This window comes from Euprymna scolopes, chromosome 31 (assembly GCF_053919585.1).
Source record: "Euprymna scolopes isolate OS-2025 chromosome 31, ASM5391958v1, whole genome shotgun sequence".
In the NCBI taxonomy this organism is placed as follows: domain Eukaryota; kingdom Metazoa; phylum Mollusca; class Cephalopoda; order Sepiida; family Sepiolidae; genus Euprymna; species Euprymna scolopes.
In genome coordinates, this window is record NC_136512.1 from 25,060,083 (window position 1) to 25,084,490 (window position 24,408).

Sequence of the window (24,408 nt, forward strand, 5' to 3'; positions counted from 1 at the left end):
CTTGCTGATGTCTGCAAATATTAAAGCTCTCTGCGCCTTTCATGTGACTACTCCCACTTGTAGTAGCATGCATGTTATAGATCGCGTTTCCGCTTGCACATGTTTTCTTTTTCCCAAAGAGAATGGACAAATCTCTATTTGTGTATATGCATTGAGAGGAGCTAAATTTAATCCAGCAAGATATAACACTTTAAGTGACGTCATCTTTATTGATTAATAGCGTATTTTAATCAAACTGTCTGAAAGTATTTTCATGATTCTTTATAATATTGTCAATATAAATTAAGGAAACAATGTTTTTTTTTTATAGATAATACCACAAAAACCGTATTGACTTTAAACTAGTAATGTTTGCTTATTTTGTCAATCTCCTCACATAATTATAAATAAAATTTCTATTGCGCATTTCCTTTATCTAAAATTAAGTGAATTCATCGAAAGAAACTTCCTGTGAATTTAGAAAGCAAATACATATATCTTACCCGTACAATAAATGCAATATTTTTAGCTAAGATAATACACACTACTAAGAATTTTCTCCACGGTGCCCAAACCTAAACGTAGATGTCATGAAAATCTTCTAATTTAGAATTAAACGCCAGTAAAATTCTCTTCCGTTTGCCTTCTTTCCAGCTGACCACACTATCGTCGTCTTCAAGTCCAACGTAAACAAGTTCTTGATGAGTAGTTCCCCTTAAGTAATCTTATTTACCAAATTTCCACTACTAAAGATTACTACGATATTGTCTCATTCACTACTGCCTACGTTTTAAAACTAAACCTCGAGTGCCATCTGGGTCTTGATAAGTGACACCTATTAAAAAATAATAAATTGCATGAATTTTTCGAAAGAAGCTTCCTGTGAACTATGAAAACAAAGACATGAATCTTATCCGTCAGGGTAAGCAATAGTTAACCGCAATTGTAATGATTATAACTTTTTGTTTATTTGGAACATATTTAAGTCAGTTAACTTTTTGGTATATTATGAAAGAAACCGTTGTAATAATTTACGAGAATAAAAAAAAATAAATGTATTGTTTAATGTGTTTCCTTGTAATCGCTCGGAAAAAAGGCGGGAATCTCCTTATGTAAGGACCTAAAAATAACGAAACCTGATTATTGCAAAAACAGGCGGTGCCTATTGATCTTAGTCTGGAAAAGTTAAAATATGTAAGAAAAATAAAGAGCGATGCAGGAAGAGAGTTTAACAACCTTTCAGTTTCAGTCATGCAAAAGAAGCTACTAGAAAAGAGATGTTGCATTACAATGAAATATTAAAACAGAATTAATTGGCACGTCTAGACCAACTGGGCAAACGTGCTAGAAGAAAGCAAACAGTGAATAGGAACACAAGCTATAATAGTATTTGTAGAAAGGGAGAGGTTGCAGTGAAGGAGAATTTCGGTTCTAATCAAATCACAAATATATGCCTGTAATTCATCAAGAACTATAACAACGAGCTCAGATTCGCGCGCTCAAATATGACAACAGTGCTCCATATATGGTGTGATCGTAAATTTCTAATGATAGAGGACAGTTTCCTGTATGAAATAATGTTTGGGTCGATATAACAAACTGATTTTACCAGAAGTAGAAAGAAGGATGTAATAAGGATAGCGAGCGAAGAACACATTTAATGAGAAATAAATACCAAACATTTTTACAGTCGATTTCGCATCCATAGGAATATCAGAAAAAAAAGAACACGCCTGCAATTGATGGACAAATTCTGAGTGTTAATCGGATTTAACTAAACAAGCTGGTTCTCATCCTGATCGACAGTAGAAACCAAATCACTTCGAGGTCAACTGCATGCTTCGACTGATCCTAGAAAGATGGGCAGGATGAAATACCAGAATAGATGGCGATGCCATGAGCAGAAATGGTAAGATTCTAAAATATATTCTCTTCAAAAAAAAATTAGAATGACAAGGAACATTGTTGGACTTACCATATATCCCTGAATAACACCACAATTGAGAGAAAAAAAAATAAAAATGCCATCAAGAGTTACCCGAAAGTTTGGATCAGGAAAGAAAAACCTAAACATTCCAAGAACTGTATTATCCAACAGGAGAGCAGGGTGCCACATTCCGACGAATATCTTTGAAGCGTAACGACTCCATCATCGCCTGTTTCATCTATTAACTAACAGCCCATTTAGTTAAACTAACGAACACCACCAAAACTAAACTTACCCTCGCGTAAGATGCCAAGACTTTCCAGAAAAAGAAAAAAAACAGTGCTAATGACAGAAAAAAATTAACAGTATGATATTTAGTTTAAGCAGATAAAGAACCAGCACTTTTGAGAGTCATTCAATATTTCTAGATACACGAAGCCATAAAAGGGTATTTTTATTTCAAAATGCATTAACTAAACAATTTCAATTAAAGACAGTAAAACCATCAATATAGGTTAGATTAAACTTTAGTTAACTGGACAAGTAAGGGAGCAGAAAACACACACACACACACACACACACACACACACACACACATATATATATATATATATATAAAAGACGAGAAAAGTTACTCTTTTACAGCATAGTCATTTATTGTGACTTAACATACGGTTTTTTTTTTAATTCAAACAAAAGTAGTATTTATATATATTAATATATACACACACAAATATATATATATATATATATATATATATATATATATATATATATATATATATATAGGGCTGCAAAAAAGAAAGGCCGCACTTGTAATTTTTTTCAAAATCTGCCAATTTAGGCTAAATTGAATGTAACTATTAAAACAACCTATACCTCATTGTATTCGCATTTCAGTTCTCTCTAATTTTTCTGTTCATGTTTGACTTTTAATTAAAGTTTCGTATCGTCCATATCAATTTAAAAAACAAAGACAAAAAAAAATCAAATCGAGAAGGCAAAAGGAAACTCTGCACAATGGAGAATTTGTATTTAAATATAATTTCAGAACATTAATGCAAGACAAAAACAATAGGAAAACAATGAACTCGTTTATAATTAACAGTATAGTCCTTCTGTAATTTGAAATCCTGCAAATTTTGAGCCATTCTCTTGAATTAGTTCGCGGCAATACACCAGTGAAAGGGCATACCAATTCTCTTTAATTTTTGTCCAAACTTCTTCCTGATTTGAAATTTTATCATTTGTAATGATGTATGTTTTCGATAGGATTGAAGCCTGAAGATTCTGCGGGTAACTCCAAACACGGAATATCATGCTCTTTAAGAAACCTCTTGAAGTTGCCAGCTGTGTGAATGGGAATTATGCGTGACGTCATTTGTTTTTAGCTACCAGGCGTTGTCTTTCGGAAGCCTCTGCCGTGCACGTGTGCGGCACACACAGTTCAATTGCAGCAGGGTTTTGTTTCCATGACAAGCTGAGGCAATTGGAAAATTTATCTCAAGAATAAAATTAATTAGCAAGAATAGTAAACATGTGTCTGATGTTTTTTCTTGTATACCAATACTTCCCCAAATAAAAGAGCATATCAGAGATAATAATACAAAGGTGAAATCATATATGCTACACTACTTAATAACAGAATATATTGTCTGCGAGAAAACAATTATGACTTGGCTGCCATCAGCTAGAATGAAATCCAAAACATACAACTCGCTACTATAATTCCTTAGCCCCTGAGCAACACCCATATTGAACTAAAGTATAATACATTGCTTCTTAAAAATGTGGGAGGAGCATGCTATCATGACAAACAGATTTATCCTCTACTCTCAGACCAAGAAAAATGGTTTCATCTCTACAGTTCCATCATTGCATAATACACCATACACTAGCTCAAATTAGGTAATACATACTAAGTAGTAATACGTACTAGTAATAAGATGCAACGAAAACAACGACGTCCTGAACTAATTATCTGCAACTGATTCAGGTAATGAATGATACGAAAATGAGATGATGATAAAAGAAATATACTATGCAGCCATTGAACTTAGAATTGAAAGTAACATAGATTCTATGAACACAGCTTCTTTCTTAGAAGTGCACGCCTGTGGAACTGTTCCGTTTCAACTCTGACTACAAATTGGATGCCTTCAAGTCCAACATAAACAAATACTTGATGAGCCTGTCTTTGTTTTATGGTTATTTCCATGGCAAGTGTTCGTCTTAACTCCAATCTATGGTTCTTCCTCGCCAATATTTCACGAAAAACACCCGTTTAGCTGAAACTACTGTCGATAATTTTCCTCACTATTTATTTGTGCCAAAATCCAAAGGTAGATTCCATGAACAAAGCTTCTTTCTTAGAAGTGCGCGTTTGCCGTTTTCCTACCTGACTATAACTTAGATGTGTTCAAGTCCAACATAAACACATTCCTGATAAACCCTTAAGTAAGACACTTTATCAAATCTCCATTACTAACGATTACTACGATATTATCCCATTGATTACTTTACACGCATTAACCCTTATCCCCGAGTGGCTTCCGCGCCATGATAAGTGCTGACTACCATGGAAAAAACGCAATCTTTTTGAATAGTAATATGAACTGAATTTCGTTTTAAAATGTAGTACAATAGTACAATTGAGAAAAAATATTGTATAGTTTTATCTTTAGAGAAAACAATAATTGATATCCTAATCATTTCTCCCTCAGAACTTTCCATCAACTTTCTAGTATTAATGTATAATTGAACGCTATTGATGCTATTAGGTATGAAGTGGGGATAATCTATTACATGATAAGAAATAGATTATATATATATATAAATATATATATATATATATATATATATATATATATATATATATATATATTCCGTGCTACTCGCTCGAGACAAGGTAGGAATGTAATTTAATGAAAGAAACTAACAAGACCGAATGCTTATTATTGCAAACACAAGAGATGCTTATTGACATTAGTCTTCAAAAACCAAGTTTGTAGGTAGAGCAGGTAGATTAGTTAATCAACCTAGCTGCCATTGTAAAGTAGCTATGGGAATAAAAAAGATGTATTATAATGAGGTACTGAAAAAACAACAACTAATTGTTGGATACCTCAAGACAAACGAGTCTTACCATCTGAAAAAACGGAAAAGGGGAATACATCACACAATTCATACGAACACGTGCCATTATAGTATTCGTAAACAGATTAAGACAAGCAACATCATGTCTGTTAGAGAGCGGTTTCAGCGAAGAAAATTGTATGTGATTAATCAAATTGTATATATATATATATATATATATATATATATACATATATATACACATATATATATATACATATATATATATATATATATATATATATATATATATATATATGAGACATAAACATTACTATCGTTTAAAAAATCAAACCAAAAACCACTTAAACAGATGAACGATTAAAACGAAGCAGTAAATTGTCTATGGGAACATAGCGCAGTGAATTAGAGCGCTGGACTGAAATACGTAAGGTCCAAGGTTCGAATCTTACCTACCAACAGTCAAGCTACGCTGAGGAGGAGTAGGGCTCCGAAACACGCGTGTCCGTAGAGTTCTGTTTTTAAAATTAATCAATAAATAAATAAATAATACGTCCAAATCAAATTGGGCGACTTTCTAAGAAAAACGTCGCGGAGATATAAACATTACTATCGTTTAAAAAACAAAAACAACTTATATATATATATATATATATATATATATATATATATATATATATATAACTACTTCATTTACTCATATAAACCTAATATACGAAAGTATAGATTTATGCGTAAACTTTAAGTATTTACTTCAAAAGTGCTCAATACGTATGTAGAGCTACTTAGTAATTTATAAAATATATATGGCGATTAAGCTACACTGAATATTCTGCGTTTCATCCACTATAGGATTCGTCAGGCTTATGCCCATAAACCTGACGAATCCTATAGTGGATGAAACGCAGAATATTCAGTGTAGCTTAATTGCCATATATATTTTATAAATTACTATATACATATATATATATATATATATATATATATATATATATGTGTGTGTGTGTGTGTGTGTGTGTATATATATTTTCCTGCAGTTTACAAAGAAAATTCAAGTGCGATCCAGATTGAGCAGCCCAAATATAACAACAGAACTCGATCCATATTTTACTAGTTTATTTGTAGAGATAGAGGATAACGTTGAGTGAAAGAAAATATTTTAAGCGATAGACCAAACCGATGTTACAGGACGCAGAAACAGCAAGATACATAATATATGGATTCCAAGTAAGATTAAATGAGAAGCGCCCGCATGCTTATATCCTTATTAGGTGGATATAAAGTATATTAAAATCCGATTTCCTTAATTAAGGTATGCCGACGCAAGTGACTACATATTCCTGCTCGGTTATCCATTAAGCCTCTTACGCACATTGAATATTAATGTCACCATATATTCGATTTCATGTTGTAAATGCAAATCCTATATTAACCTCCTATGATTTCTGTGACAATATATTGAAATTCCATTTACGTCACCGTCAACCCCCGACAACAGATGGACATGAATTGTCCTTACTGTTCAAGCGACTGAATACACGTATTGACATGCATCTCGTCTCACCTTTCCGGCAATTGGGTCAGCTAATTAATATTCCAGGTGTCCATTGCATACGGGGGGGACTTCGAACTTTTGACTTCGACCCGCTGAACTCGAATACGTTGTTGTCGTCGTCTCGGTAGGGACACTTTCAGATTGGCCGAATTTATCTCTATCGAAGATTCTGACACGACATGGCTTCATTTCTGATTTGCTGTAGATTGTGAAATAGAAATAAGAGGAGTGCAACCATATAATTTTCCAAGAAGAATTACGTGTTCTTGTTTTCTCGAAATATATCTACAATATTGAAATTTCACAGGCAACATGGACTGAAAAAATACACAGCAATTAATGTAGCTCCCTTCTACCGTGCTCGAAACTTAAGATTATTCACACAAAAATAAACGCCATATATATATATATATATATATATATATATATATATATATATATATATATATATATATACACACACACTCACACACACACTCACACACTCACACACACGCATATATATATATATATATATATATATATATATATATATATATATATATACAGGGTGCTTGTTTTGCACTGTCAGTGAATCACCACTCTATCGTCCATCGCCGAACTGTTGCATCTCCGCATCTGTTTTACCCATATCTTAATGGAATGTGATGAGGCAAATGTAAGAGAAGATTACATGGACGTACATGCACCCGACAAACACGAACAACAAAAAATCCGCGCCTATATTTAAGATCCGTAAATGCCAAAGAGCCATCTACTATAATTAATTATTTTCTATGACTAATAGATTTTGGAATTGTCTTCCTGTGTCCTACTTCTCTTACTATACAAACATACTACAGTTTAAATGTAATGTGAACAAACATGTAGCTGCTCAAATCCACACAGTCCCTTATAAGACATGATTCAAAATAGTAGCCTCTTATAAACGTGAGGAAAATAAAATAATTTTTAGTAGTACTGATAGTCAGCCTGTTAGATCAAATTATATCTATATGAACAATGTTAAAAACGGCTTCATATAATACTACAGTAAGCACAAGTATATGCTACATACAATACAAATAAAGCTTAAAGGGAGAAATAGACAACTATATAGACATATGAAAGGATATTCTCGTAAAAATTATGCACTTTTTAAAAAACCTGCGTATGCTCATGAAACATCTTTGAAGAAAAGCTTAATCTCCCGGTTACTTGTTTCATTTGACCGCCATAAAAAAAACGGGAGAAATATACTTGGCTTCGCCTATTCCGCTAACTAAAGTAAACGTACACTTTCCCCTCTGTAAATCATCTCTGTCACTGCCAATATGTCAATCATTTATAATTTCAATTATAAAATAGTAGAAAAGAGATATTAATGGACTGTATTCGTATACTAGATATGTTGTGTCTCCCTATTTCGATACGTTAATACACGATAAGGCTACTTTATTTGAAGAATATAATTTCACTCTAGGATCTCCCTAGCTGTTATTATCAATTAAATAAATGTTAAGATATAAGTCTAGGTGAATGGGAATGGAACCGCTAAGCTTACCTCTGTTGTGTTTTTCTACTTGGTTTAATCATATATATAAATAAAACATATTTTATGAGAGCAATAGGGGCATTTTATATACCAATAAACATTATAATACTTAATATATATATATATATATATATGTATATATATATATATAACATATATACATGTATATATTTATATATATACTTACATATAATATTTTAAAAATGCTGATTTAATGTTGTATCCATATATATATATATATATATATATATATATATGTACATTAAATCAGCATTTAAAAATAGTATATGCAATATATATATATATATATATATATATATATATATATATATATATGCACAAATTACTATACGAAAGTATAGATTTATGCGTAAACTTTAAGTCTTTACTTCAAAAGTGCTCAATACGTAGGTAGAGCTAGTTAGTATTTTATGAAATACATATAGCGATTAAGCTACACAGAATATTCGGCGGTTAATCCACTCTAGGACTCCTCAGGCTTATGCGCGAATTCTGTGGTTGTTTGTCACTTAAACGATAAAAAACCACAGAATTCGCGCATAAGCCTGAGAAGTCCTAGAGTGGATGAAACGCCGAATATTCAGTGTAGCTTAATCGCCATATATATGTTTTATAAATTACTATATATATATATATATATATATATATATATATATATATATATATATATATATATATATATACTTCCAACAGTACCCGTCGTTGACTGGGTTCAAAAACAGCCTACAGAAAATGGACTCTGATTTATGAAAGTATGATAGGTTATGAAAAGGAACGGTTGTAAAGATATAACTTCGAATTTGGGTGTATCAAAACCAAAGCAAATTATGGTGAAATCAAAAATAAAATAGATAAACCCTATAATTTATTATACCATACCTGTTCACACTGAAACACTTATCACAATGTTCTGTGGATTTATATTAAAAAACCTTATTAAACTTTGTGACATATTTCCATTCTATGGAGGTCAAGCACGAACGAACACCCCATAATTTTATTTTACCATATTTCTTCAAACTGAAACATAATTATCAAAGTAAACTTACGCAGATAGATATGAAAAGTCATTATTAAAGATTGTGCCTATTTCGATTCTATGGAGGCCAGGCGCGAACGCAGACTCCACAATTTTATTATACCATCCCTATTTAAATTAAATCATACTTATCATAGTATTATTATGTACATCTATATCAAAACCACTTGTAAATGTTTTTTTTTAATTTTTTTTAAATTTTTTCTATTTCCATACTTTGTTGACCAGGCGCGAATGCAGACCCCACAATTTTCATGAACCACTGTTCTGCCAGATCAAACATTCCCATTTCTGGGTCTCGATACATCTTCTATCAATATATGTCATCAGTTTTTTACAATAGTCAACCATATAGGAGTCTACTCGTGATCAGACACACACACACACACACACATACACACATACATTCACCTTTATATTCCCTGAGTTTTTGGATCGCAGATAGCTTCTCAGAGGAATCTGAGCGTGGGATTTGCGTGGGCAGAGAAGGCAAGCAATGCTTGGCAGAGGGCGTTGTTGTTCAGCACAATATATATATATATATATATATATATGTATATGTATATAATATTATACATAATATAATATAAAGACGATAAGGAAAAGTGACAGAAGGTAATTTTCGAAAAATGTATTAAGGGCATGGCGTTACGAAGTGAAATACTCCTCATCAGAGGAGATATTAGGTGAAATTATACAATATACAAATATAGCAAAAAATGGTTGTATTACATTAAGACCTGAATTCAGAATGAAAGAAGATGACACTATATAAAATAGTAATTTTAAAAGTAGGTACTATACATAAGGGAAAATGAGAGGAAACGTATACAAATATATATATATATATATATATATATATATATATATATATATATATATATATATATGTATGTATATGTTGTAAAAAAAAACTATGAAAATACAGCCCACAATAGAATAATGTGGAATACTAAAAAAACAACCAACCAAAAAATAATGATGTAAAAATAGGGGAGATAATTAAGCTATTGGAGAAAGAGAAAAGAGGAGATATGAAGGCGAACAGACGATATTCTTGAAATACAGACATAAATAGATCAAATAGATTAAAACAAACAATATATGAAAGTGGTGAAAAATGTGATTAAAAAATTCTCGAAACAAATTTTTAAAAAATAATGAAACAAAATACAAAATAAAAATTAAATGGAACAGGTTCCAGAAAGTGAAAATATGCTCAGGTGTTAAAAGATATTCGGGATATACACGGAGTTTCTTACTGATATAAGTCGACTTAACAAACACACACACACACACACACACACACACACACACATACATATATATATATACATACAGACAGACAGAGACAGATATATATATATATTTACATATAGATATGTATATATATATATGTATATATATATATATATATATATATATATAAACCATAGCAGTTATCAATATATAATATAAAAAGCACTCAGATACTTGCTATCTGCATTACTTTGTGACAGAGAATATTCAACATAACTACATTTGCTAAATCACGAAGATGTGCATATATGCACATCAATATTTGTGTTTTATGATTGGGGATATTTTTGATATATTAAAGAGGCATTTTTACACATCATTGAAAAAAGATATTTATATATATATATATATATATATATATATATATATATATATATATATATATATACATACATATATATTAGCATGCGGGAGTGTATGTATGTGTGTGTGTGCGTTATGAATATTTTAATTGTAGTAATTGTTGGGGATAAAGACATTAACTATTACTGTATGAACAATCATACGACTATGAAGTCTCTAAGTGCTTCCGAAAGAGTAATACAGAGAGGATTATTTTCTTATTGCCTTGTCTCCTGTATTAAGTGATAGATGTTTTTTAATAAAAAGTAATTTATGTATCTATTATAATATTGTTTAATGTGTATTACACTATATAGGTAAATGTTAATTATATATATATATATAATAATATATAAATATATATATATATATATATATATATATACAGTGTTATTAAAAAAAAACAAAAAACAAAAGTTAAATGGAGGCAATCTAGCACATATGCTGTAGAACGGAGAAAAAAAGGTGGTTTCATGTGATGTTTGGAATATAATAAACTAAATATGACCAAAGTTTCATTTCATTCGGACAACACACTAAGAATCAGGGCCTAAATAGAGTTGGGGCCCGTTATTTGGGGTCAGCCTGTATGTGTGTGTGTGGGTGTGTATGTGAGTTGATATTCAAGTCAGTGTTATTCTAAACAAAGAAACAAGAAAAGTTTAGATATCTATAGAATTACACATATTCTCATATTTCTCATCTTCCAAATAAAGATGGAAATGTATATTTCAATGAAAGAAACATAATGGGAAAGCAAAGCTATACTAGCCACATACGTTCATTATATATATATATATATATATATATATATATATATATATATATAAATATATACATATATAGTTTATTATATATATATATATATAATAAACACATATATTTGTATATATATATGTGTACATATATATGTATATATATACATATATACGTACATAAACATATTTATGTTTCCGCAAATCATTATTCTTTTTATGTTTATTAGACTAAGTGATTATATATGCATGAGTAAGTATTGAATTTCTGAGTAGATAATTTTCGACAAGCCTTTAATTTTTTTTTTATTTGCTTTCTTCTTTTTTCATTTTCCAGCTAAATATGAAGAGCGAAAAAAATCAACGCACCTGAACGTATTACATTTCACTGGCTTTAGACCCTGTCAACAAAATTCATTTCTATTTTCAAGAAATTATTTTTGTGTGATGCAGCCTTATATATAGGCTTAACACTTCGTCCGTCGGCCTGTACATCTTCATATCATGGAGATTTTTTTTTCATACAAAAACTTGCCCTCACTGTTTTATTTACTCTACATTGGCCTTGCTGCTAACTAAGCGTTATCTTACCAGGTCTTACGTGAACACAACCGTAACTTAACTTCACCAATATTACAGATTAAATTAAGCACAATTTGTTTGGTTCGGTTTGTAAGAGAGCGCGAGTGCGCGAATGCAAATGTATGTGAGATGGCGTCACAGTAAGGGGAAAATATTAAAACGAACGGTCACATTAGAAACGTGGATAACATTCGAGACAACGTTCCGAATCTCGTTTTATTTTGGAAAGTACCTGTAAATAATAATCGTTGTCATAAAAGAAAATGAGTCGAGCTATTAATTGTCTTCTATTCCTACACAGTGTGGGTCTCTTGTATAGAAGTGTACAAATTTACTCGTTCAAATAATGTAAAATACCCTTACATTTAAATTCGAAACAACCCATTTGTTTGCCTCTCAACTAAAATTGGAACCATTTTCTGTTGAATCTTTCAGGGATGGCAACACAAAATATATTGCAGAAATTCCTCCTAACAGCATTGTTCAAAGTGAATTTCTTGTCTAAGATTGTGTTAACAATACATTTAACCAAAATAAGTTTTGCGTACTTGTCGATTATGGCCCCTCAGTATAAAGCAATAAGCTGATTTTCACAAGAACTAGCATATCAACATTTAAAAAGTTGGTCGCGTCCTGTGCCTTTTAGCTGCCCCTCTATTCAAACAATAGAGCTTACTATTACTGGTGTTTAATCTAATTTTATTTGTCTACCTTACATTGAGCTCATGCAAAGACTGTTGATGCAATGAACCAAAAACAATGTATATATGCTCTATAATATTATTATGTAAAAAGCTGACATCGTAAATTAAAAATCTATGACACAGCTACCAAATCTTGTTCTCCCATTCCGTTTTCTATTGATAAACGATCTATCATTCATTTCTATGATGCATTTTTGGAGGGTTGTCGCGTGGCTATTCACCCAATAGCCCAAGAATATTCAAGTAATCCATAACCTACGAAAAGTACCATTGCTGACCATTTATTGTTTTGTTTGGTTCCTTTTAACTTTTTTAAGAAACGAGAATGAATCTGAAAACTGAATTTAGAAATATAGTTTTAATATGAGTCCAGGCTTTTAAAATATAATTGATTCTGCATGATTTGACTTGGGCGTATTCTTGTGTGTGTGTAGTGAATTCTTAATCCGACAGGGGGATGTGATGCGTCTAGTGTGTTATGTATAGGTTAGTCTTAAGTATATGGTTGCATGCCTACTCGCTTTCATCTAACACAGCTGGCTAACCTCGCGGTGGAAAGGGAACAGCTATGCATGTCTTCCCTGCAAGTACAAAGCCTCTCCAGCATCAAGACTCCTACAGTGCTTCCGCATTTGCCACACATGGTTACTGTGTGGCTTGCCGCTTCAGGCTAAACTTGTAGGAGATCTCGGAGTACTAGGGCACCCAAGAGGTAGTGCGTTATGTCCCAGCGTTGTGTGAACACGCTATGGTACACTTCCAACCCCTACCCCAGTGTCTGGTGGGTACCCTTGGTTGGGTGAAGTCATGGGAACCAACCCCAAAATAAAACGCCACTGTCTTGTTTGCCCTATCCCAGCAAAAGACTGAAATGGAAACTCTGACTTCAGATCCTACGGCTTTCTTGCAGTTTTTCTTAAAAAGCCTATGTAACCTCCTCCAGAGAAAAGGCGTAGTAGTGGAGACGATAGGGCGACTGTTTACCTCACTGGGATTACTTTCAGCCAGAAGCTGCGGCCTTCTATGCTGCCAGTAATCACGTGTCCGCTCCACTGGACGTGTGCATTAGAGGTTTAGAAGGTGTTTATCTGATGCGCAACAGATACTACTCCCAAACTGCGCAAACAAGTTAGGAGTCAAAGTGGAAAGTCCAACACGGGAGAATAATTTACTGAGACCTCGACTAGTCAACGTCATCGATGGACTGAATGATGATGATGGTCATATTATTATTATAGTTAAAAAAAAGTTTTGCAGGCTTTAATATAATATTCAAATACTTGCTGTAATATATGACAGATCAACGTTGCAGGTTGTATTGTGATGAATAGGGCTAGGGTAACATCATATCCTTTTCAATGATTTGACTCTCGAGTGTGTATCCGTTGATATCTTATATGCTTTTATATATAGTGATTTGGTTCCCGGTTGATTAACTGTGTATGTGTCGGATATATACTCGAGAGTCAAAGCAATGAAAATGATATTCTGTTTTCATAGCCCGTGATGACCTTAGATAAAGAAAACATGTAAGGTTTGAGTTGCCAATGTAACATTTTGGTATGTTCATATTGCGCGATCTCTTTACCTTAGAAAGATTAAAAGTGTTTGTATAGTTGTTTGTTCATCCAGTTGTTACGTTGTGGGGTGGTGTTATATATATATACATATATATATATATATATATATATATATACATATATATGTGTGTATGTGTCATGTAATTGTATGTCGTGTTATATATATGTCGTGTTATTGTATGTCGTGTTATATATATGTCGTGTTATTGTATGTCGTGTTATATATATATCGTGTTATATATATATGTCGTGTTATTGTATGTCGTGTTATATATATATATATATGTCGTGTAATTGTATGTCGTGTTATATATATGTCGTGTTATTGTATGTCGTGTTATATATATATGTCGTGTTATTGTATGTCGTGTTATATATATATGTCGTGTTATTGTATGTCGTGTTATATATATGTCGTGTTATTGTATGTCGTGTTATATATATATATATTTATATATATATATCGTGTTATTGTATGTCGTGTTATATATATATATATAGTTATATATATATATCGTGTTATTGTATGTCGTGTTATATATGTCGTGTAATTGTATGTCGTGTTTTATATATATGTCGTGTTATTTTATGTCGTGTTATATATATGTCATGTTATTTTATGTCGTGTTATATATATTTCGTGTAATTGTATGTCGTGTTATATATATATATATATATATATATGTCGTGTTATTGTATGTCGTGTTATATATATGTAATATTATTTTATGTCGTGTTATATATATGTACTGTTATTGTATGTAGTGTTATATATATATATATATATATTTATATATATATCGTGTTATTGTATGTCGTGTTATATATATCGTGTTATTGTATAATGTGATTTATAAACTCAAATACTTTTCCTGTGAAAACAGGCTCCACAATTAAAAAAAAAATCAATTCATACTTTAAAAATATATAATTAATAAGTTTGTATTCAGAAATAAATCCAAAAACAAAAGCTAATAATTTTGAATATGTCATGTGAATGTTTATGCGTTGATTGACATATTGAAGTCCTGTCATGTCGTTTATTCATGTCATTATATAAACAGTATTAATGTAAAATATCGGGATCTGTGGAAATTCCACAGGGGACTCATTATATGTAATATATTGATGTTGGCATTCTGTAGATGTTCATTTAAAATGAAGATGCTCTGATAATAGTTTAGCTTTTGTTGTAAAAACTGAAAGTATTTATCTAAGCTTGCACGAACGCCGGCAAAGCCCGGTCGTAAAGTATGCTTAAATATGATATTTTAATTCTTTCAGATTCATATATATTATTGTAGAGTTAATGTTCAATCTATTTTTATATATTATAAAGTTGCGATTTAAAAATATATATATATCAATATGACTTTTGTGCATCAATATGATTCGAAACCGAAATAAAAACATATGAAAAAAAAATATATATATATGTTTATGTGTGTGTGCATGCGTGTGTGTGAGTGTGTGTGCGTGTATGTGTGTGTGTATGACTTAAGTTCTTTCAGCCATAATCGAAACCGAAACAAGGACGTATGATTAATTCTTGGTAAAATTATTTATTTAAAAAATAAGATGACTTAAACACCATCAGCTATAATCGAAACCGAAACCAAAACTTATGAAGAATTCTTGGTAAACTTATTTATGACAAGAAATTGAAGTGCATAGCCATTAGACGACCAAGATGTAAGCTTGACAAAGAAAATAGCACACACGCCATCGTATTAATAGATAGATGTAAGTTTATTTTACGCTTGCATAAAATAAAATTAAAGTTATGTATATAAAAATACTAAGTTTCTCAATCTTTGAGATAATACTAAGTGTTTCGATTTATTTGAACTCTTCAAATTACTATTCTCTTGGTGTGGTTCATCTTCACAATGATTCGCTCGATATAACCTTCAATTTTCTTCCAGTGTATCTCGTCGAACTCGAGAATGTTTCTGTCCAACTCAAATAGACAAAATTTCGAACGGAAACCTTCATTTACTATACAGGGGTAGTATGTTTTTGTTCCGTCAGCCATGACTGTACAGAGGGTATAAGCACGGTCACCGAGAGTAAGAAGAATATATTCGGTGGTTTTTTAATAGTATTTTGTCTAGTTTATTATTTATAACACCTTTTCTCGAACTTACCGTGTTAAAGCGAGAGTCGGGCGCCGTTTAAAATTTTCCAATACATCGGTAAACAATGTATGTTTTTCGAGCTGAATAAACATGTTACATTGAATAAAAACACGAAAAATATATCCAGTTTGGTAGAAAAAGTAACTTCTCTTGCTTTTGATAGCATTTATTTGTTATATATTTGTTTTTTGACAACTTTTTCGAATCTATGTGTACAGTAATACAAACCCAAAAATTGTTTGTTTTGCAGTAAAAAAAAACATAAATAAATAAAACGAAATATTCGACTTTCTCCAATAGAAATAAAAGTTCAAACAAAAATTCACTTACGATATTTTGATTAAAATTATCCCAAATGTGTAATTATAATAATTATTTTCCGAATGGAGAATTGTTCTTTTTCTTTAGAACATACATGGACAATCGGTAACACATTTTGGTAGCCATATGTTTGTATGCCTGTTAGCATGACCAAGTGGTTGAATACTGGAAGCTGTCTATACCTACAACTTAATTAGGAAGTGACGTTACGCTGTCATATGTATCAGCCTTCCTTCTCGGTAGCTACGGTATAAGTAATTCGTAATTGTATTTCTCGACCTCCCACACTGAGAATTAAACTTTCAATTTTTAAGATAACATATATTTTACAATTGAATTTTTCAACTATTCAAACCTCTGCGACACAGTTCTAGTACAGATTTTGGGAGCTTTAAGCCTAAACAACTGCAATTGTGAAATGCTTAGGACCTCTGTTTAGTCATGACTGACAGAACGCGGGCATGCTACTCCCGTGAAATAAATGAAAGGTTCCGTTCGAAATTCCGTCAAGAATCCCGAGTTTGACAGAAATATTTCCAAGTTGGACAAGATAAAACTGAAGAAGATCGGAGGTTACATCGATCTCAACACTGTGAGAATTCACACAAGATGAGAAGAACAGTTCGAAGAATCTAAATACGAATCGAAATACTATATAGCATACTGCTTGGTTTTTCTTTCCTACAGATTAAAATATTAAAATTTCTGTACAATTTAAATACCCATCGTAATGCCAAGAATCAAAGACATTTTTTTTTTAAATAATGTCTCATATTTTTATTCCGTTGAAATTGATCAGAATCGATTCAAAATTGCATTGTTTTGATAAATGAACGTATCTATTCATTACCTGAAAGTTACATCTCTCTTTTACATATATTAACAGTGCGAAACTCTAAAAACAATAAGAAGAAAAAAGCAACCCGTATCATGCACACGAGATGAAATAAAATATGCGTACTTGACATCCTGGCAAAAGTGCATTGATGATGGTTGCTCCTTTTTAATTAAAAAATAGGAGGCTTTACTTATAGAGCGGCCGTCATAGAAAAATAAATATTAACGCAAATGGTCGAGCGTTTTAATAGTATCTGTTACGTCTTAGTAGGTCTTAAACTTCTTGGGTTAAAAATTATTTTGAAAATATGACGGTTTAATTTTAGAACAACATGTTAAATGGAAACGTTTATTGTTTTACTATAATCTTGGTTAATTGCTGACCGGAGAGCGCGGATCTTTCTAGTGCACATTCTGGGAAGACTTAAAATTCACGTGCCCCCATCCCCCTCACTTGTACTGATATAAATTAAACATCCAGTGTAGCAGCAAGTCCAGGGAACATCAACATGAAAGAACAGTTGGAAATGACTAATATACCATACATTACGACCATGCCCCTACAGCCACCTACCTTGAAAATACCGTTGTGCAACCTTACATTGTCCTGGAAAAAGTCAGAAAGAGTGGCAACCTTGTTTGAAATGAGTATCCCTTATGATGGAGGTCTGAACAGAGCTGAAAGGGAGAAATAGACCAAATATCAAGGTCTCGTGTATGATATGACAAGAAACTGGAATCTTAGACAGATATAAATCATACCAGTTATATTGTATGCTACAGGGCTTATGAAGAAGAATCTAAAGTCCAACCTAACTAATATTTCTGGTGAACCAAGTGCAAAAGAGACCCAGACAATTGCAGTCAAGAGAACAACTAAGACACTAAAAAGAGCTCTCGGCTGATTTCAATAAAAAGCAAGTCAGTGTTGATAGCTAGTTTGGCTAATTAATATACAGCATTACAATCTTCATGAAAAGAAAATGCATATATATATATATATATATATATATATATATATATATATATATATAAGCCTGACGAATCCTATAGTTGGATGAAACGCAAAATATTCAGTGTAGCTTAATCGCCATATATATTTTATAAATTACTAACTAGCTCTACCTACGTATTGAGCACTTTTGAAGTAAATACTTAAAGTTTACGCATAAATCTATACTTTCATATATTAAATTTATGCGTATAAATGAAGTAGTTATATATATATATATATATATATATATATATATATATATATATATATATATATATATATATATAAAGCTGAACGTCTGCGTGTGTGTCTAGTAACGAATAGGTTCCTATATGTTTTATTCTTATAGAAGACTGATCACATATAATGATAGAAGATGTATCGAGACATAGGAATGAGTATGCTTTATCTGGCATAATGATGATTCACTAAAATTGTGGGGTCTGCGTGCGCGCCTGGTCCACAAAGTATGGAAATAAAAAAAATAAAAAAATAAAAAAAATATTTACAAGTGTTTTTGATATAAATGCACATAATAATACTTTGAGAACTATGTTTTAACTTGAATAGGAAGGGTATAATAAAATTGTGCTGTCAGCGTTGGCGCCTGGAATGGACATAGGCACACACTTTAATGAAGATATTTCATGCGTAAGTATATTTTGATAATTATGTTTCAGTTTGAAGAAATATGGCATAATAAAATTATTGGATGTTCGTTCGCGCCTGAACTCCATAGAATGGAAATATGTCACAAAGTTTAACAAGGATTTTTTTTTTAATATAGATCCACAAAATATTGTGATAAGTGTGTCAGTGTGAAAAGGTATGGTATTATAAATTATGGGGTTTAACTATTTTTTTTTACTTTCATCATATTTTGCTTTGGTTTTGATACCCCTAAAGTCGAAGCTATCCCTTTACAACCCTTCCTTTTCATAACCTATCATACTTTCATAAATCAGAGCCCATTTTCTGTAGGCTGTCAACGATGGGTACTTTTCTAGTATATATATATATATATATATATATATATATATATATATATATATATATATATATACATATCATTGCATCAGCTAAAATGTCATTTTGATTAGATATAGTTTCCTACGCCATATTTTACAAGCGTGTCTTTTCTTTTCTTTTTTTTTTTTACTTTTACAAACTGTCATGCTTTAAATTTTAAATATTCCCAAAAGAATATTGTATTCTCTCTTTTTGTTATATTTGTGTATATTTTACTTTCCGAAAGTATGTTTTTATAGTTATACATACTTCAGTTTTAGTCATAAACAAAGATTAAACGAACGAAAATGAGTTGCATGTCGCTAACTACGTTGGAGCAAGTGTTTTCATTTTTTGTTCTCAGCGCAATCGTATCTTTTTTTCCGATGTTTTGTGGTTATTCTTTTCTTTGTTTGTTTTTATTTTTCTTCAATTCGACATTACACATTTTATTATTGTATCTATATTCGTTCTTATTATTTTTATTGTCACATTTTTATTCTTACCTCCCTTTTCTTCTTTTTAAGTCTCTCTATTTGTTCATCTTGTATTTCTTCTCTGATTTACCCTGTTCTTTGTTTTTTTTTTCGTCACGTGACCATTTTTCTCCTTTCTCTTTCTAGTTCGTTATCTTCTTTTTTTATTGTCTTTTCGTTATCTCTCCCTAGTCCTCATTCTATCCCGCACATCACAATTAGGGATCATTTCGCGAAAGAGAGAGTAAGACAGTTAGACTGAGACTTAAGGAGAGAGCGGGGAGAAAGAAACCTAGAGAGCAAGAGATCGCAATGGCTTATATTGTTGATTTGACGTACAAAGTTAGAATATAAATTATATAAGTTATTTTCCTTTTAAATAATAAAAACCAGCAGCAGCAGAAGCCCTGCTGCTTTAACAGCAGTGGCGTCTACCTTTCTCGAAATTTTAAGCCCTGATAAGCTCGAGAAGGCACGTAAAGACGATAGTATTCGTTGTTTCAATCCCGAGTGTGCATAGCACCCAGTGAGCTAAAAGCACCCCCAGATACTAATCTGGATATTTCTACGACTCAGCGTGACACACAACGCCTAGGATTCCGAAATGGTCAGCCATCTGATACATGTCGGGCTCATCATTGCTTTAATTTTGTGAGCTTCTATGAAACGGTGTGTCAACAAGATTGTGACGTTTATTAATAATAAAATAATAGTAAAATTAAATGTGCCGTTAAGTTTATGTTTATTTTTCATAGGAATGAATTTCTGTGTTCGGTAAGTTTTAGCTATTCAGTTGCTCATAATATTCTTTGAAAATCGCTGTTAAATAGGGAGTTATTTTCAATTTCTATTCGTCTAATTCTATTATTTATTCTTTTTTATATCATTTAAGCGTCTATAAAAAACAAAAACGTTTTCTTACAATATATATAAAAAATGTCTACAATGAGATTTATTTTCCTCTATTCAGACATTTCTCATCCAGTGAAAAAAAAAAACAAATGAACAGTATTGCTGAGGAGAATAGAATAACTTACCAAAGGCCATAAAAAATTTCAGATATATCGAGAAAATATGGAACCAACTGACAGAAAACAAACAAATTAAGAAAATTATAACATTCATTATTAACATGAAGTAACTTAATGAAATAACTTAATTTCAAAGAACTGCTTCCCAACTGACTACAGCGTTGTAAACTCAAAGCCCAATGTAAACAAGTTCTGACTTATAATCCACTTAAACAGTTCAACCTAAATCTACCATCATCTGTTTTCCCTGACCCCACTTGTACTCAATAACCCTTCATCTCGAGTGGGCTCCGTGTGTTGACAAGTTCTCCCTTCTTATATATATATATATATATATATATATATATATATATATATATATATATATATATATATATATATATATATATATATTCCCGGGATATGGCATTAAGACTTATTAAGGAAATAGAGTACAGGATATAATGCACATATATATAATAAAGTAGCATTATAAATAAGACCGTAAGATGGGAAAATTACTGTGCCCAAGGGTCGTAAAAACATCATATTCAACATAGTAAACTGAAAAAAAAAATTATGAGGGCCACCGTATCCCGGAAGTACACACACACACACACACACACACACACACACACACACACACACACACACACACACATATATATATATGTATGTATATATGTATATATATATATATATATATATATATATATATATACACATATATATATATAATTATTTTTACAACGCGAGCATAATATCGATCGTATCATTCTTAACGGATAAAATGTTGTAGTTCAAAAGACATTGAATAGAAAGGAAGCTGCAACAAACACTCACTGACAGTTCGCGAAGATGAAACAAATGAAAATAATACTTTAAATGGATTCTATATCGTCATATGTAGGTTATCTTTTAAGTTAAATAAATATGTTTTCAATCTATTTAACGCAAACTGTTTACACACATTTGTTTTCGCATTTGTTATATTTTCCTGGCTGTTGTAAGTATTTGTCTGGCTAAATTACCCTGGGATTTGTTTTGTTTTTCTTTTCATACTGTGTGATGACAGTATTATATTTTTTTGTACAAAATCTGTATACGCGCACAGAATAGACATAGAATAGGCTAAGTATGTAGTTTCTACACTTTGACCTTACCGAACGCTCAGTAAGCTTAATATGAACTAACCATAATCATTTAATTTACTAAAAACCAAAAGAAAAGCGTATTATTCAGAAAGTCATCTTCTGAACTAATTAAAAAATTCACCTCCCGACAACAATTTAAGTAGGAACACAAATAGAAATAGTAAAATTTTATTTGTTTTCATTTTCTTGGCTTAAGCCTCGTTTATGTTAAGATATGTGAGTAAAATGCAGAACTTCGGATATTCATACGCCATACTCCCTTCGTTATTGGAACTACTTACGTAACTGTTACGTCAGGACTACATAATGTCAACAAATTTCTTGATAATTCTTTTGAAACGACACCAAATTAAGATACCTCCGGTATTTGTTTATTATTTTCAAGGTTTTTACTAGATATGCTTTAGAAACAATATATTATGTCAAAAATTAATAAATTCAAAGTTTTATTTTTATTTTATGTATTAGAATAAGAGTTCTCTGATTTCATTTTTTTGCTTGGTGAAATCCCCCTCTCTCCCAAATTTATATTCATGGAAGGTTTGATATTATTAAATCTGGACTTTTTCTACTTTTCTTATATATATATATATATATATATATATATATATATATATATATATATATATATATAGAGAGAGAGAGAGAGAGAGAGAGAGGTATATATATATATATATATATATATATATATATATATATATATATATATATATATATATATATAAATAAAGGGGTGGTCGCCAACAATGTGTATTGTTTAACATTATTTTATAATTCCGTGTTTTGGTTTTTCATTGAAAATTATGTTTAGATCATTGTAATAATGTGTTTTAATCATTGACATCGTTTTTTAACGCGTTTCAGACGTTCTGTGAAGCGTCCTCTTCAGAAAGTGTTTAAAATGTTTAGAATATATTCAAGATGTGTTAAAAATGTAAAAGAACATTTTCATAGTTCATTTGAAATGTTTCCGAGAGGTGGAAACATGTTTAAATGATTCTACTTTTCATTCATATGTTCAATTTTTATTACTGGTTCATTGGACTGGACTGTGGTCACTGCTGTCTTATGTTTCTCTCTCTCTCTTTCTCTGTCTCGCTATCTCTCTCTGTTTGTGGTTCTATTTATCTTTCTTTGTTTTTTTTCTCATTTTATTTCCTTTTTACTCTTACTTGAGTGGGGGTGAGGGGCCCATTGGTACTTGTTCAACAGGGTGCATAGAGTAGGATGTGTGTGTGCGCGTGTGTGGGTTTGATGAGGTGGGTTGAGTGTGTGGGGGTGTTTTCTTTTATTGGTTTGAAGAATGCATGTTCTGTTTTATAGTATTATAAAGCTATTGGCGTCCCTAGGAAGGTACATGTGATCGAACGTCGTTAATAATGTGTGTGTGGAAGGGGGAGTCCAGCTCCTCTGAAATAAGGGTAGGGCTGTTTTAATTCAATTTTTATATTTATATTTTGGATTCCTAGATTTTTGTATTGTGCTTTTTTTGTTTCAGTCTTAGACTGTTCGGGTATTCTTAATATTATATTTGTTTAGATAAAGAGGTGCATTTATAAATATCCGTAGGGGATTTTAAAGTAGAATCGTTTACACATGTTTCCACCTCTCGGAAACATTTCCAATGAACTACGAAAATGTTCTTTTACATTTTTAAAACATCTTGAATATATTCTAAACATTTTAAATATTTTCTGAAGTGAACGCTTCACAGAACGTCGGAAACGCGTTAAAAGCGGTTTCAATATTTATAAACATTATTACAATGATCTAAACATAATTTTCAATGAAAAATCAAAACAGGGAATAATAACATAATGTTAAAACATACGCATTGTTGGTGACAACACCCTTATTTAAGTACACATCTTTCTCATGTTAGAATTTCTTAACCCATTTTATATAAATAAATAAATATATATGTGTGTGTGAGTGTGTGTGTATATATATATATATGTGTGTGTGTGTATAAATACATGCATATATATATATATATTTATAATTTTTATAAAATATCTTGAGAAACACTTTGAAAACAGTTGTACAAATTTATTTTT

At 31.2% G+C, this 24,408-nt stretch overlaps 1 long non-coding RNA gene across 3 annotated transcripts in view; it reads left to right on the forward strand.

The window, feature by feature from the left end:
• LOC145255522 (uncharacterized) overlaps positions 1 to 24,408 on the forward strand; it is a 258,434-nt gene that overhangs the window by 64,424 nt on the left and 169,602 nt on the right. Inside the window, exon 4 of one of the 3 annotated variants that reach the window (XR_013863854.1) lies at positions 11,885 to 14,473. The exons of the other annotated variants lie outside the window; for them this stretch is intronic. This is a non-coding gene — a long non-coding RNA (uncharacterized LOC145255522). Of the gene's footprint in view, positions 1 to 11,884; positions 14,474 to 24,408 lie in introns of those variants that run through there. 3 annotated transcript variants of the gene reach the window in all.